At 45.6% G+C, this 15,596-nt stretch overlaps 1 non-coding gene across 1 annotated transcript; it reads left to right on the forward strand.

Annotated features, from left to right (window-relative positions):
• The first annotated feature begins 12,680 nt into the window (after positions 1–12,680).
• On the forward strand, positions 12,681–12,752 carry TRNAP-CGG (transfer RNA proline (anticodon CGG)). The gene has a single exon. It is a non-coding gene; the product is annotated as a tRNA-Pro (tRNA).
• The last annotated feature ends 2,844 nt before the right edge of the window (positions 12,753–15,596 follow it).

Here is a 15,596-nt window from a genome sequence, read left to right on the forward strand (position 1 = left end):
GTGAAGGAGTTAAAAGATTTGCCTGTGCATGACATGGTTGACCAAATCAGGATCATGCTCATGCGGTTGTGGGAATTAAGAAGAAGGATAGGTGATTGTCTGCAAGGTGATAAGCTTCCAGCAGTGCTACAACAGGTGGTCAATAAGAGCAGAAATCTTTCACATTTGTTTGTTGAAAAATCTTCACCTTGGGGTGCTGAAGTTAGAGATAACAAAACTGGAAGGAGACATGTTGTTAACACTGAATTGCATGATTGCACTTGCCTTGAGTGGCAACACGCTAGTAAACCATGTGAGCATGCCATTCTTTTCTTAGCATCCCAACCGAAGATAAACATGCACCCATATTTGCATGAATATTATTCGGTAGCAAGATTCAAAGCTGCATATGCTACTCCAATTCCACCACTTACAGGTCAGTCTCAGTGGCCTGAAGTGGACATTGAATTTTACATGTGTCCTCCCTTGACGAAAAGAAAGGCTGGTAGGCCTAAACAGAGTAGATTCAAGGCATGGTTTGAGAAAAGTGGGAGTAGTAAGAAGGAAAAGAAAGATGGAAAGCCAAAAAGGGCACAGAAAGGTAACAAAAACAGATGCAAGTTGTGTCAGGAACTTGGGCACAGAGTGGGATCTGTCAAATGCCGTTACACTCCTGATAAGCCAAAGTATGTTCTTGTTTATTTGTCTGTGTTTTGATTTGGTGCTTTTTTCCAGTTACTATATCTATAACATTTTCCCAATGGCCAGGAGGAAGCGAGCGAGTCAGCCCCTTGTTGTTGAACAGTGTTGGCCAACAAAAAAGCAAGAGTCAATGGCGGTAGAAAGAAGAGAAGTATGCCTGAGCCTGAGCAGACTGAAGAAAATCCTGCTGTAGTCAACATTCAGACTGAAGAAACTGATGTGGAGGTGCACACCGAAGAAACTGAAATTGCAGTCAACATTCAAACTGAAGAAACTGCTCTCGAGGTTGAAACTGAACCTGAGCGTGTTAAGGTTCAGACTGAAGAAACCCATGTTGAGGTTCAGACTGAAGAAACCCATGTTGAGGTACACATCGAAGAAACTGAAACTTCTGTCAACATTGAGACTGAAGACACTGATCACGAGGGTGTTGGCGAGGTGTTGAAAAGACCAGTGAAAAAACCCAAGATGATCAGTGAACTTGTGTGCGTAGTAGAACCAAAAACAAGAAGTGCTAAGGCAAAGAAGGGCACACGACGTGGTAGGAAGAGGTAGAACAGAGAACAGTTTGAAAATTTGGGGCATGTAATAATATTTGTAACTTGGTGCGTATTGGTAGTCACTATTCTATTCGTACTGGTAGAACAGAGAACAATTTGAAAATTTGGGGCATGTAATAATATTTGGTACCTTGTCTAAAACAGCCAAATAAAATTCAAATTTAAATTCAAATTTGGGCTCAAATTTGGATTAGGGATGGGGTATTGAAGTTTTAATGCTATCTAAAGTACCTCAACTGAAATATGTTTGCTTGCTGATCATTCCGAGCCCTTTCGGTAAGTTGAACTCATAGTCATGAAAAGTGTGTCTCAAATGACCTCCAAAGGTAGGGTAAATGGCCTCATATCTAAGAAAGTTTTTTTGGCACCTTCTCTAAACCAGCCAAATAATTTTTCTACACATCTATTCTACCTATATAGTGTAAATATAAAGTCTCACTATTTATTGAATTAAATTTCTATTATTTTCTTTTCTTTTTGAAAAAACAAGGTTTAATAGAAATTATATATAAAACAAGTTTAAAACATGAAAATGAGAAAAGTAAGTTAAGATCTTTCTTAGTCAATCCAAAATGAAGTTTTGGTGATGTTTTCACACTTTTCATTTTCAAAACCCCCACCTACTCTCGGGTGCGCACTACTCTCTCCCTTGAACTCCATACTACATTGTCCGAGGAATGGCAATTTTGTGAAGGGTTTTTTTAGTAAAAATGTATGTAAACCATATTTATATTTTTTTTCTCGTTACTATACGACATAATAAGACTATGTGCGGAAGTTTCATATTTTTTTGATTTTTTTGAATTAGTTATGCTCAACCCTAATCAGTCAAAACCCCTCTCAAAACCCCTCAAAACCCCGCACACTTCCGGGTCGTCGATCATTGTCTGTGGACGATTGAGATCAGGCACTAGGGTTAGCTACAGTGTGCATCGATCCGCATGAGACACGCTGATTGGTTGGATCGGTGGGGTTTGGATCAGCCTCTCTCGTTGGGGCATCAGGACCGTTCATTTGAATCCAACGGTAAGAGTTGACGCGGTGCATGGACCAAGCTTACGCAGTGCCCTTTCCATCGTTGCATGCGTGCCCGTGCCCGCCCCGCCTGCCCACCCGCAGCATGCATGCCCACCCGCAGAACTGCGCCCATGCATTGCATGCATGCCCGCCCTCGACGTACCCTGCTCCGCCACCTCCAACGAAGCAGTAAGCTGTCGCATGCCTACCATTACAACCGATGCAGCGTCGCATCAAAGCAAGCACCCGACCACAATGTTGGTAGCCAGCCCGATGAAGACAACCAAAAAGCCAACGCTGCATGGCGTGCTCCTCTTTCAGGATGCAATACTGGCATGGGGTATCAATGTGGGTATCGATGCAGTTCAAACGGCGTGCTGCCCGTTACAATATGGGCAAATGAAGGCGTCCGCGTCCATTATTGTCACGTCTCCCATCGACCGAACGTTGTCATGTAGCCATGCCCTAGCAAGATGGGCTACGACATGAATGCACGGGCGGCACACGCAAAGAACCCGGGGCAGGCGTGTCCCCTTGACCCATGACGGCACAGACGCGTGCGTGATCCCGTCCTCCTTGACCCGCGATCGGTGGCACAGAACTGTCGCAGCCCGTTTCCCACGCTCGTGTACACACTTCCATGGGGCGCCACCAAACGTCGCCCGTCCATTAATTCTACCCAGTGAAACCACTCAAAGAAATCAAAAACCACATCGCTCTTGGGCTATTTAAGCCGGGCACTATCGTCTTCCTCTCCCTCCTCATCCATACCCCATCCTCTTCCTCCTCTGCCCTCCTTCTTCCTTCTTCTCCATCAAACCCGATCGAGCCCTCGAGCCACCATGTAGTACAACTCCCCCACCTACCAACTCCCCCCAACCATGCCGGAAAGGCTCTACCCGAACGGAGTGTACGTGGAGAGTACCCTTAGGGTTTGGGCCATCTCAAGGTGGAGGGGTGCAAGGGAGTTGACGGAGTTCTTCCTTGCGGCCGGCTTCCGCCACCTCCCCCGCGGCTCTCCGAGGATGTACCATGTTGAGGAGGTCACCCACAACGGCGTTGTGGTTGGGATCCTCTCTACGTTCACTAACCCATTCGACGCTTTCTACCTCCTCGGGCGAGTGTATTGGGTTGGTTGTGAGTTCATAGCTTTCACCACCCATAACATTTTCACCGACTTCAACTCCATCTTCCCCAACAACGGAGTTATGCACACGCTCCCGTACCCAATCAACAACGACGAGTGAAGGGCGCCCGGAGGAGCGAGGTGGCCCGGCGTTCACCCGGAGGAGGAGGAGAGAAGAACCTGAAGAAGAACCCGCGTTTGGTGCCCCCCGATCTATCATATCGTATCGTATTAGTTTTTAAGTTGTAATCGTTATGCTACTATTATTAAGTTGTATTAGTATTTTAAGTTGTAAGGCTATCGTGAAGTTGTAAGGCTATCATGGAACTATGGGTTGCAATCGTTATGCTTCTATATAATTGTTATGCTACTATATATATTGTGTGTTTCGTGCTATTATTTGTAGATTGCTATGGGTTGTTCCATTATTTGTGTATTGCTATGGGTTGCTATGGGCCCGGGTTGCTACACTCCAATCACCACACACACCATCTTCAAAATATTGGCCAAATAATGGGTCATGACCCAAACCATAGACATGCAACTAGGAGCCCCATGCAAACCCACTATGGACATGCAACTAGGAAATGCAAACTAATTTACTTCATGCAAGCATGCAACCCATTTAGTCCATGGAACCGTAGACATGCATAAAAACAAGTAACATTTAGTTTTAGTGCATCAAAAAATGATCCATCACAAAATTTAGTGCAAGAAAAAGGCCAAAGTAAAAACAAGTAACATTTTTTTTGCCGAAGTTAGAGGTGGGCTGGTGCCCCTATGCGGGTGGGTTGGTGCCCCTACGCGGGTGGGTCTCTATTTTGGGCATGGTTATTTTCTCAGGGACCATTTTCTCATGGCCCAACATCTATTCGGCGGCCCAGTATTGTTTTTTACTAGAAGCTGAATTTGGGTGTGTACTCTGTTAACTGAAGAACAAAAACAGAGTAAACAGAGCATGAACACTGAATAGGGCCCCTGAATATCATTACAATAATTCAAGCAAATTTTGCATCACACGAATTCAAATTCATCTAACAAATGATCCCTGGCTAACTCAAACTACTGGGCACCCCTGAAACTAGCTGACTAACTAACTGAAACTCTAACAAATTCTAGGGATTGATGAACATCGAGTAAACTAAACCCATAGCAATGATACAACCATAAATGCTCCAGCCATCATATTTGCTTGCTGCTTCAAGTCGATCAGATGCTTTAGTTGCTTGCCGATTTTCTTCAATTCACACTTCAGTTCTGCACTGTGCATCATCGGATCGGCTCTGTCCGCCAAATTGGGGGCTTGTTCCACGGCAAGCCGCCCCCCAAAATTGAGCTCTTGGGTTGGGGTTGATCCCTCCAATTTCAACCTTTCAACATAGTCATCGAGCCACTCAAAATGCCCACATTTCTTCAGAACCTGAAAAACAGGGGGGCGGCGGCGCATGAATCCTAGATCCACCACCCAGATCCACTGCCCTAATTCGAGGAAAAAAAAGAAATTGGGAGAAATTAGACCATAGGATTGGTCAAGAACACATATCTAACCTGCCCCGGCTGTGGCTTGCTCAAACATTTCACAAACTCGTGCCCACGGTTGCCATTTTCTTCCCTCAGACAAGTCAAACGCTTGAGAGGCTCCATGCGCGGGCAATCGGGGCATCTTGTCAACGGCAGTGGACCATACCGCGTCCATGATTGGCGAGTGGCCGAAGTCGAGCTAGACATCACTCGCCGACGGCGCGCTTCGTTGCCGGAGCAGAGGAACAAGAAGGTGGGAAAGGAAAGGGGCAGGACAAGCAATGGAGGGGGCGAGCTGGCTCGGGCTCGTGGCTGGCTCGGGTCTGGGCATGCTGATGAGCATGGGCATGCTTGTGTAGATAAGTTGTGGGTCCCACCCGCATGCGAGTAACTGGTGGGTCCCGCATATCATAACTCAAATCGCTAACCCCTCGTGTTTTTCATTTCACGGTTAAACAGAGCCATGTCGCATTGGAGCTATTGTTGGCTTCGAAGACATCGCATCACATCCATTCATTCCAACAACATCGCACTCCTTCCAATTCGCATGAAAAACGTCGCAGAGGAGCTATTGGCCCAATAGTCAATACCTATCCCTTTATGAGGCAATCATTTTGCCTCCATTTCAAAAATACCTATCCCCTTCCCCTTGGCGTTGCTAGCCCCTTCCTCTCACTCTCCATCTTCTGCTGGCGAAGCACGAGGCTGCACTGCATAGTGCTGCACGTGGCATGAAGGATGAGAAATTGAGAAGTTGTCGCTGCTCGGTGCGCCTAGGTCTCGACTGCTCGGTGCACTACTGCGCCATGCGTGGGAGCACCCAACCGCGCCACTTGCTCGATGCCCACCGCAGGCCATAGCCGCCATCATCCGCCACTCCCCTTCGTACCGGCTAGCCGCCACTGTGCGCTAGCTGCTGCATGTCACGTGTGTGTGCGTCTCTATCTGGCTCTCGATTGGTTCGTTTTTTTGAGTAAGTGAAACATGTCTTTTTAATTGAAAATGAACGAAACTTAATTTATCAAAACAAGTGAAATTTCCTTTTGAAACAACAAAAATATGTATTTGGAAATGAGTGCAATTGTTTTTGAAAATGGGTGAAATTTGAGTTTTAAAATAAGTGAAACCAGGGTTTAAAAATGTGCAAAATTAGTTTCTTTTAAATGAGTGAAACAATTTTATGAAATGAGAGAAATATGCACTTTAAAGTAAGTGAACCTAGTGTTTAAGAATGAGTGAAATTAGTTTTCTTTCAAATGAGTGAAATCATTTTTTTGAAATTAGTGAAATTCTTTTGAATATCAGTGGAATATGCATTTTAAAATAAGTGAAACTTGTGTTTAGGAATAAGTGAAATTAGTTTTTTTAACGAGTGAAATCATTTTTTTTAAATTAGTGAAACAGCCGAAATCACTTTTATGAAAAACCGAAACAATCTTAATTTTTTGAAAGTGAAGTCAAAGATAATTGAAATATATAAAATAAAAGTTGTTCAAATATATCCTAGACTGATCTTGTTTTGAAGGTCTTTCCAGCATGAATTGTAATATATAAAAGTTACAAAAATGGACATTTGATTCAAAAGATATCAATCATTCGAAATATGAGAATGACAATAAATACATGCCAGATGTAAGGGGTAGAGAGTGCATGCATTATTTTTCTCCTCTCTTTACTCTTTCTCCTCTGTAAAAGGCTGATACCCAGTAGGTATATGTACTTTCTTTCAGGTTTGTGTCAGTATTCATATTCACAGTGTATATAACAAGAAGTGATTTACGTCCTCATACCACACGAATCTTGACGAAATGCATGTGTAGTGGACTTCCAACCGGTAGGTACCGGTTCCGATAAATTTATTTTTTCGTCGTAGCGAATCCAATGACTTTGTGAATTGCGAGGAAAATTTGGCAGGCTGGCAAGTTCAACTACTAAAACTTGATATGAACTTTGATAAATTTAGCAAGTTTCAAAAACTTTACCCTAAAACCCTAAAAGCATATGAATATTTTTAATATAGTATAGACGTAGACGCTCATACATATGCATTCACACTTACCCCTATAAACACAAGCACACACGCCCTATTCTTATGAGCAGCTCTGAGAGACGGAATCTACATGTGATCTTGATATTGACGAAGTCAGCACAGGCGCATCTGTAGTCGACGGGTACGTTTCTCCCGCTGAACGAATATCGCTGGAAAGCCTGAAATAAATTCAGCAAAATGCGAGCATTAGTGCGAAGTCTAGGACTTGAACCCTGATGGGTTGGTTCCACCATACATAACCTAACCATTTGAGCTAGGCCAGTTCGCAAAAGAATATGAAACTTGATTATCTCTCCGCAGCGTGACAGCGTGTGCGTCTCGCCGCAGTCATCGCCTGGATCGCGTGGTCTCCCGCCCGGCTTGCGCCGTCTTCCATCACGTCGTCTCCCCACCTGGATCGCTCCGTCCCGTCGTCACTGTTCAACAGCTCCGGCTGCACCAGACCCTGTCGCCGCCGCCAACAGCACCGCCCTCTCCCGCCGCCGCCACCGCCAACAGGTTTCCTACTGAAGCGGCCGGCAGATAGATTATTTCTAAATTCCCTTGCAGATGGATTCTCCAACACCATCTAGTGAACGTATTCCTTTCAAACAATTGTCCAACTCCATCAATGCAGGTAATATTGATTGATCGGATAAATTGTAGATGTACCATGTGTTGCACAACATCTAATTATTACATTATGTATTTTTTTTAGGTGTTGTCAACCTTAAAGGCCAACCTACGGACGCGGGAGAACGGAATAGACAACGTGCTAGGGAGTGATATGCGCAAATGGATCAACAGAAGAAAGTTGAACTACTTAAGAAGCATCGTGAAGCCTACAGAAAAAAGAAAGGTCAAACATCATTTAATTCTGAAGAGGCGCAGTTAGGGACAACTCGACTTATGCCCTCCCAACTGCAAAACAAGCAAATTGTTGAAGGTGCACTTCACGATCAATAACCTCATTAGTGCAATCATACCACTTATTGGTTCCATTTTCCTAACGTAACTGAAAAATCTGGTCCTTGATTCTGCCTAGGAGACAAGGCATGGAATGAGGAAAATGTGGACCATAATTAAGCTAGCGAATGGTTAAACATAGATGGCACATACGAACGTCAAACGATCCATATGCCATCTCATGGGCAAGACAACCTCCTAACTGGTATGAAGGCAACTAATTCTTTGTTAAAATGAGTGCATATATACTGATAATTCATGCCTTATGGAGCTACACACGTGAAGATTTTTTTCCTAAGTAGATATTGTTGGCGTACCTAATTGCAATAATGATGGGCTCTCATCATCCATCATTGAGCCACGACGTACAGATGCCAAAGAGTGGAAGAGGCAGCGTGATAGGGATCGATATGCACAGATGGATAGCACGAAGAAAGCTGAACTATTAAAAAGGCAACGTGAAGCCCATCAAAAAAAGAAAATCATCGACAAGGAACAAGGAAAATGAGGTTCCTGTTGAAGATAGCGAGTGGCTAAACAGAAACGACACATACCAGAGGCAACCCGTTCATATGCCATCTCAAGTGCAAGAAAACATCATGGCTGGTATGATTGAACTAATTCCTCTTTGAAATGAGTGCATCTATGTTAGTAATTATGTCTTGTGGTGACAAAGTATGTGATGCCATTATGCTATGTAGATATTGACATCAACAATTTTAGAAATGATGAACCCCCGCCATCCGTCATTCAACCACAACCCCTAGATCCCAAAGAGCGAAAGAGGCAACGAGATAGGGAACGGTATGCACAAATGGATATCAAGAAGAAAGATGAACTACTACAAAGGCAACGTCGAATCTTGATCCGGAACTTGGAGACCCTACTGCCCGTGAGAGATCACCCGGAGCCAGGGTGAGCCGTCGTCGATCCGGAAAGACACGGCCACCAACTCGCACAACACAGACCAGTAGCACCATCTCAGCCCCGCTCTGAATCCTCTCCCCTGCCCGTAGACGTCGTCCTTCCTCGATCTTGCCTTCGTCGTTCCACAGAAAGCAGAAATCAGGCCGATCTAGGAAGAGCGAGCCGGGGCGCCAGTCTGTCCTACTGCCGAGGAGGGTCGAGGAGAAAGTCGCCGCCCAGCGCAGCGGCGGCGGCGGATGGGGCGACCTCACCATCCTTTTCCTCCCGTCGTACAGCGAGGATCTGGCCTGGTCTCCTACGGCCGTTCAGTTATGTGGGTATCTGGAGGTGGATATCTCAGCATTGAATGAGTGTGATTACTGGAAGTGAAACAGGAGCCAGATAAGCTTCCACTTCAACAGCCCCATCTTTAGCCCCACCACCCATAGGAGCAAGGTTGGGATAGAGTTGTTTCTGAATAGGGCCAAGATCATCCCATTCTTTTTGGGATAAAGGCGGGCAAAGACTCACTCCACCCATACTTCCACCATTGTTCTGATCCTCATGAGTCGCAGGTAAAGGAACACTGGGAGCCTGACTCGCAGCCTGACATTCAACACAGATGTTGACGCGAAAAACTATAGAATCATGGAACACCTCAATGAGTCCACACACACAATCCGGAGCGCAACACCAAATCTGGGTACGAATTGGGCTCAATCTAGACAAGGATTCTTCATCAACAGAGATTTTTTTCGACAAAGGGTGAATTTATTGCCTGAAAATAACACATCGAGAAGATACAAATATAATGAGCACACACCCGGCCTCTGCATAGCTAGGATGCACACAGCCAAACACATGCACACAAAAACACGCCGATAAATATCAAAGTCATATAAGACCAAAGCTATGTATAGGCAAGAAGAAGAAAAACCCTAAAGCCATCAGATCCGGGATTCTTCGTCAATAGAGATAGGTTCACCAAAGAGGTCCCAAAAAGCTAGCAAGCAAGATTTGTTTCACATCACCGGAGGAACATCATCAAGCAACACGCAAGTACCAATCAGATTGCCAAACGAGCGATCAACATTAGCAGCCTCCTTCACCAAGACCACAAGCTGGTTCAAAGGCAGAGTGAAACTCGTACGTTTAGATATCATCTTCAAACATTCCTGTGAGGAAAAGACGACACCAAATTTAGTCTGAGAAATTTGCCGCAAGTGCCAATCCCAAGTCCCAATCTCAAGTCATCTGCAATCATCTGAAGAGGCACACTAGCGGACTGCATGGAAATGACATCAGCATCCAGGGAGGCCACAACCACATCCAGCCCACAACCGGAACAAATACCCCTTTTTCTACTAGTGGGTGCGGCCACAACCACATCCAGCCCACCACCCATCCCAAAGAAGCTGCATCTAGGGAGGTCGATACCATACTACTTGACCATAGGCGCTTGTAACGGTTCATGCATCCAAGTTCCAACAAAAAGATGACCTTCAGAGTGACAGATCAGGCAAAATGGAGGAAACTGACGGTGCGACTGAAAGTGACCTCGTCTGTGGCAGGAAAAACACGTCAAGGTAGACAGACCAGAACTAGAAAACGGACCACCAGTAGACGCGGCAAGACCTGAGCTAGGATGGGGGAGAAGGGAGGAGACCATCACCAGATCCAACAGGAGCAACGGGAGAATCATAAGGCTGGAACTTGCGAAACTTTATGAAAAGGAGGATTACCCCCGGCCTCTGCATCTGGGCGATGCATACATTCATTTTATTAATTATTCTCAAAGATCTTACAAAACATAACATCAGTAAGCCTGAAGCCACCATCTAGGCGACACCTGTCGCTACTCCTATTCCCTTGATGAAGGGGTGCCGAATGTCCGAGCCTAATACCAAACAGACATCGCACCAAAACCTAACATCTAATGCCGGATGCCCATTCCCAGCCACATGCCTGGAATGGGTCACACACCAGTTTGGCGCACTCACCGAGGCTACTGCCGTCGTCATCCACCTAACCATCTTCAGAGCATGTACTGATGCAAAGACCTTGCCAGGTCAGCTGTCGACACGACCATGGCGCCAGACAGTGCCACCGCCCTGCGCGAGGCCATCACGCCACATCCAGCGCTGAGACCATGCTGCTCCATGTCGTCGAGACCCGCCGTCGTCGACGCAAGAGAAGGCACGCCACACCACCTCACGCCTCTTCCATCCGGCGCTGCTCCACAAATGATGCCCCCAAGAGGGAACACGACGCCACAGCACTGCCATCGTCCGATCTGGTGATCTTAGGATTTCTCCCGGAGCGACACGAGAAGGTTGACCATAGTTGCTTGACTATGCATTCATCAAGGTAACGACGTAGACGCCGCCATCGCCCGCCATGACCGGAGTCGGCTTGGTTTTCACCGGCGACTACGTCTCCCCAACTCGCCGCCGGTGATAATAGTGGGATCCAAGATCTGTCACTACCAGCCTGGCCAACCGCCTTCGGTGGAGAAGCCAGCCACCACCACCATGCCCGGGCCAAGAGACCCGGACGTCCTCGTGCCGCGAAGATTACCTAGGGGGGGTCTCCTCTTGTCGTTGTCGAGACGAGGCGCAGCCACAGTGGATCTCGATCTAAACCCCTCGGGCCCAGGTCAGATCTCATTGCAGCCAAAATCTCATCCGCCAACTGCCGTTGGAGGAGGGAGATGGATGCCGCTGCCCCCACGCGTTCGCCGGCCGAGGACTGCGCTGCCGCCGGCGCCGCCTCATCATAGGAGCTTCACCCTGTGGCGTCCTCAGTGACGGCGGCGGTAGTGGGAGGCGATGGAGGGGGAGGGCTGAGGGCGGTGTGGACGGGGACTCCCCGGGGGCGGAGCGGCGCCGCCGCCGCCTCGAGGGAGAGAGGTCGGGGGAAAGGAGGTCAGGGGAAAGGTCCCAGATAGCGCAAAAGTTCCCAAGTCAAACTTGTTGTACTGGTTGTTGTTGTAAGAATTGTTCAAGCTACGAGCGCGAGTATTGGATCTAAATTGACCAGGACCCAGATCAAATCCATGGCTAGCACCATTGTGGGAAGATCAGGCCGAGAGCCCACGTCAACCAGCCGAGAGCCCGTGGAACGAGGAGCTAGAGCACCCCGACGCATCAGCTTCCCAAGGATCCAGAGCACAAGAGGAAGAAGAAGCGCCATGAGGAGGAGCAGTGGGGAAAGCCGCGCGCGCCGCCTCCAACTGTTCCTCCTCCAACGCCCGATGTTCCTTACCCCTTTCCTCCTCGCATACTCTTGAAAATACCATAATGCATACAATTTACTCCCTCCGCTCCTAAATATAAGTTTTTGGAGAGATTTCACTATGGACCACATACGGAGCAAAATGAGTGAATCTATACTCTAAAATGCATCTAAATACATCCGTATGTGGTCCATAGTGAAATCTCTACAAAGACTTATATTTAGGAACAAAGGGAGTACATCCTAGGGTAAAGAAGGCACACATACATGTATGTTAGTCTTGTGGAGGGTAACCTTGCCAAGCTCACTCGTCATGGTTGTGTGTGCAAGCTGGATGACTGTCTAGATGGGATGATGTCGTAGGAGGCCATGTAGGATGAACAATGTGGGCATTTCAATACATCCACCATGGTCACCTTACACACGAACGAACATAGGCAGGTCAGAACATGTACACGAACAGATCGTTAGTGTTTTGTTTGACTGATTTGATTCCTCAGCTTGTTTACGATGAATCAGTTTCAGGTCAAGCTGTTTGATGAATTCAACATCACTGTTTTGACGAGATCTTCTGAAAAAGACAGGATGTTGTTAACCATTGTATTTACATAGTTCCGCTGACTTATTTGGTTATAAAACAGGGCGTTTGGTCTAGTGGTACGATTCTCGCTTCGGGTGTGAGAGGTCCCGAGTTCGATTCTCGGAACGCCCCTTTTTTGTTGTTCTTTTTTTCCCTCGTGGGATGGGCTTGCTGTTGGCTGGGCTTTCTACGAGCTGGAGCGCATGCACAGCACCTAAAAAAAAGCAGATAGGCTGTTGGGCTAACTGAATGGAGCAACTAATTAACGAACGCTTCATCAGGAGCCTCGCAACGATGAGCGCCACTTGGCGCGCTCTCAGTCATTCGTCACGTGCCGTGCTCTGGGCGCTTTCTTTGGATTTTGTTTTTTTTAACGGGTTTTTTTGGCTTTTTAAACGGGTTTTTTTACCTTTTTGGTTTTTCACCGGTCTTTCCTATCTTTTTGACAAAAAAAATTCGAAAAATTTTATTTTTGCGCAAAAAACATTTTTTTTCGTGAGAGTCACGGGTTTGTTTTCGCGAGAGGCACGGCCGTGCCTCTTGGAAACGGAAAAAATGCGTTTTCTGTTTTTTTTTCTTTCACGAGCGGCACGGTTTTGCTTCCGCGAGAGGCACGGTTGTGCTTTCGCGAGAGTCACGGCCGTGCCTCTTGAAAACGAAAAAAACACGTTTTCTGTTTTTTTTCTTCCGTGAGAGGCACGGTTTTGCTTCCGTGCCTTTCGCGAGTCACGACCGTGCCTCTTTCGAAAAGGGAAAAAACGCGTTTTTTGTTTTTTTCTTCCGCGAGAGGCACGGGTTTGCTTCCGCGAGAGGCACGGTTGTGCTTTCGCGAGAGTTACGGCCGTGCCTCTTTCGGAAAGGAAAAAAAACGCGTTTTTCGTTTTTTTTCTTTCGCGAGAGGCCCGTTTTTGCTTCCGTGAGAGGCATGGTTGTGCTTTCGCGAGAGTCACGGCCGTGCCTCTTTCGAAAAGGGAAAAAACCGTGCTCCCGGTTCGGTTTTTTCGTCCGATTTTTTTCGTGAAATTTTTTTCGTCAAAACCTATCAATATGGGATCTAGTTTTGAAGATCTCGACGCAAGGAATCCAACCGCGAAAACGGTTCGAGATATGGACGCACAATTTAAGAGATAAAACGTTTTGAATAAACAGATCTACGAAAAAAAAGGAAAACCCCAGGTTGCGACAAGTGGCGCACATGCAGCGCACCACTTTTCGCAGCCCTGGGGAAGTTGGAGTGATCTCCACACCTTAACTAGTGATTTCGCAGAACAAAACAAAATCTTCTCAAATAAAAGAAACAAATAAATGTAATAAAGCAAATAAATAAATCTGCTAAACCCAACCCCCCCCCCCCCCCTAATCGCCCCCAACCTCCGTACTGACAATTATTTAAAGCCCATGTATTTTTGGACCATATGCTAGTGTTTTTTTAGGGGTGCCACACTGCCACTGAAAGTGACAATGCAATGAGGACGGCTAGTATGAGTGAACCAGTGCCGCCATTAAGCCCCTGCCATAAATCAGAAGGAGGAGCAGTCGGTTAACTGATAACAGGCTCACTAAACAGTTAAAAGGCCATCATACTATTCTCAGTGTTAACATGTAATACACACATATACTGGAGTAGTGGGCCATGAGAAGGTGCATAGATTTAAATCCTTGGAATAATAACATCAGTTCATCATCTAACAACAAGAGACTACAACAGTGAATAATTATAGAAAATATTGTGTGTGTGTGTGCGCGCTCGTGCGCAGGTATGATGATATAAAGCCCGACTCAATTAATAAGTGCACATCGACCTCGGGCCATCTCTTTCTTTTATCAAACAAATAACATCAGGATCATCTTCGGTAAGTGCACAGAGCAATCATGCCTCAGTTCATAAATAATAAAGCAGTAATCAGAATACATAAATACTTGACTTGAACAATATTGTACTGTCCCTCCTGAACATAAACCAAGCAAACCAACATGGGATCTATAACCTGACCCACATATAACAGTTCAGCACAATATTTTTCAGACCTTTAACTTGCACACCATCCATATAAAGTGTAAGATTACTACAACCTGCTTAACTACAATACTCAGTAACGGCATACATGACAAACAAAAGATCATGTCTGGTCATTTCAGAATTCAGAGTGGCATGTTCAGATATTAATTAGTAGTACATCATACAACTTTTTTCAAAGTGGACCACTTATCATGCTCATAAATTTTACACTCATTTGTCTGTCCAATTAACCAAGACACATCAAATCTACTAAATATGTAGATGCTAACCATTCTCAACGGCGGTTGCTCTCAAATTTACACTCATTTATATGCCCAATCAACCATGGCCGAGTTAAGCGACTCTAAAGCAATTGCCTATACATAGAAGTGAGCACATGGAACATAGATGCAAATGTATGAATAGTTAAGAAACGAGAGTGGAATTTCTACTCTCGGGTGTACTACAGCCGAGTTGCCCAAAAGTTCAAAAAACGCTATCAAACTATATCCAAAGAATCTGAAATTTTGCGACATCAAATTCTATCAAATGTTAGAGGTTTTGGCAAAATTTAATCCAAAAATAACATCCGAGGAGCTCCCACAAAAAAATCGCTGCTCAAACAGTGCACAAATCTTTGAGCAGTGATATTGTTATCTTTTTTTGTGAGAGCTCAAGGGATGTTATTTTTGGATAAAATTTGCAAGAACCTCAAACATTTGAGAGTAGCCACTTATTTTTGGACAAACTCGGGTGTAGTACACCCGAGAGTAGACACTACTTTCTGAAACTTTAAGCCGGTGAAGTATGTCATTGTGTCGAGATTCAGTTTTCTGGTCCTTAAGTGTAAACATTACACAAAATTAAGAAACATATCAATGTTGTTGTTTTTGGAATGGATTCAGCACTACTAATAGATCCTCGTTGGAACTAAACAATGTTCAGAAAGAGTCAACTATACATAATTGATGGGGCAA

This window comes from Triticum aestivum, chromosome 6B (genome assembly GCF_018294505.1).
Source record: "Triticum aestivum cultivar Chinese Spring chromosome 6B, IWGSC CS RefSeq v2.1, whole genome shotgun sequence".
Taxonomy (NCBI): Eukaryota; Viridiplantae; Streptophyta; class Magnoliopsida; order Poales; family Poaceae; genus Triticum; species Triticum aestivum.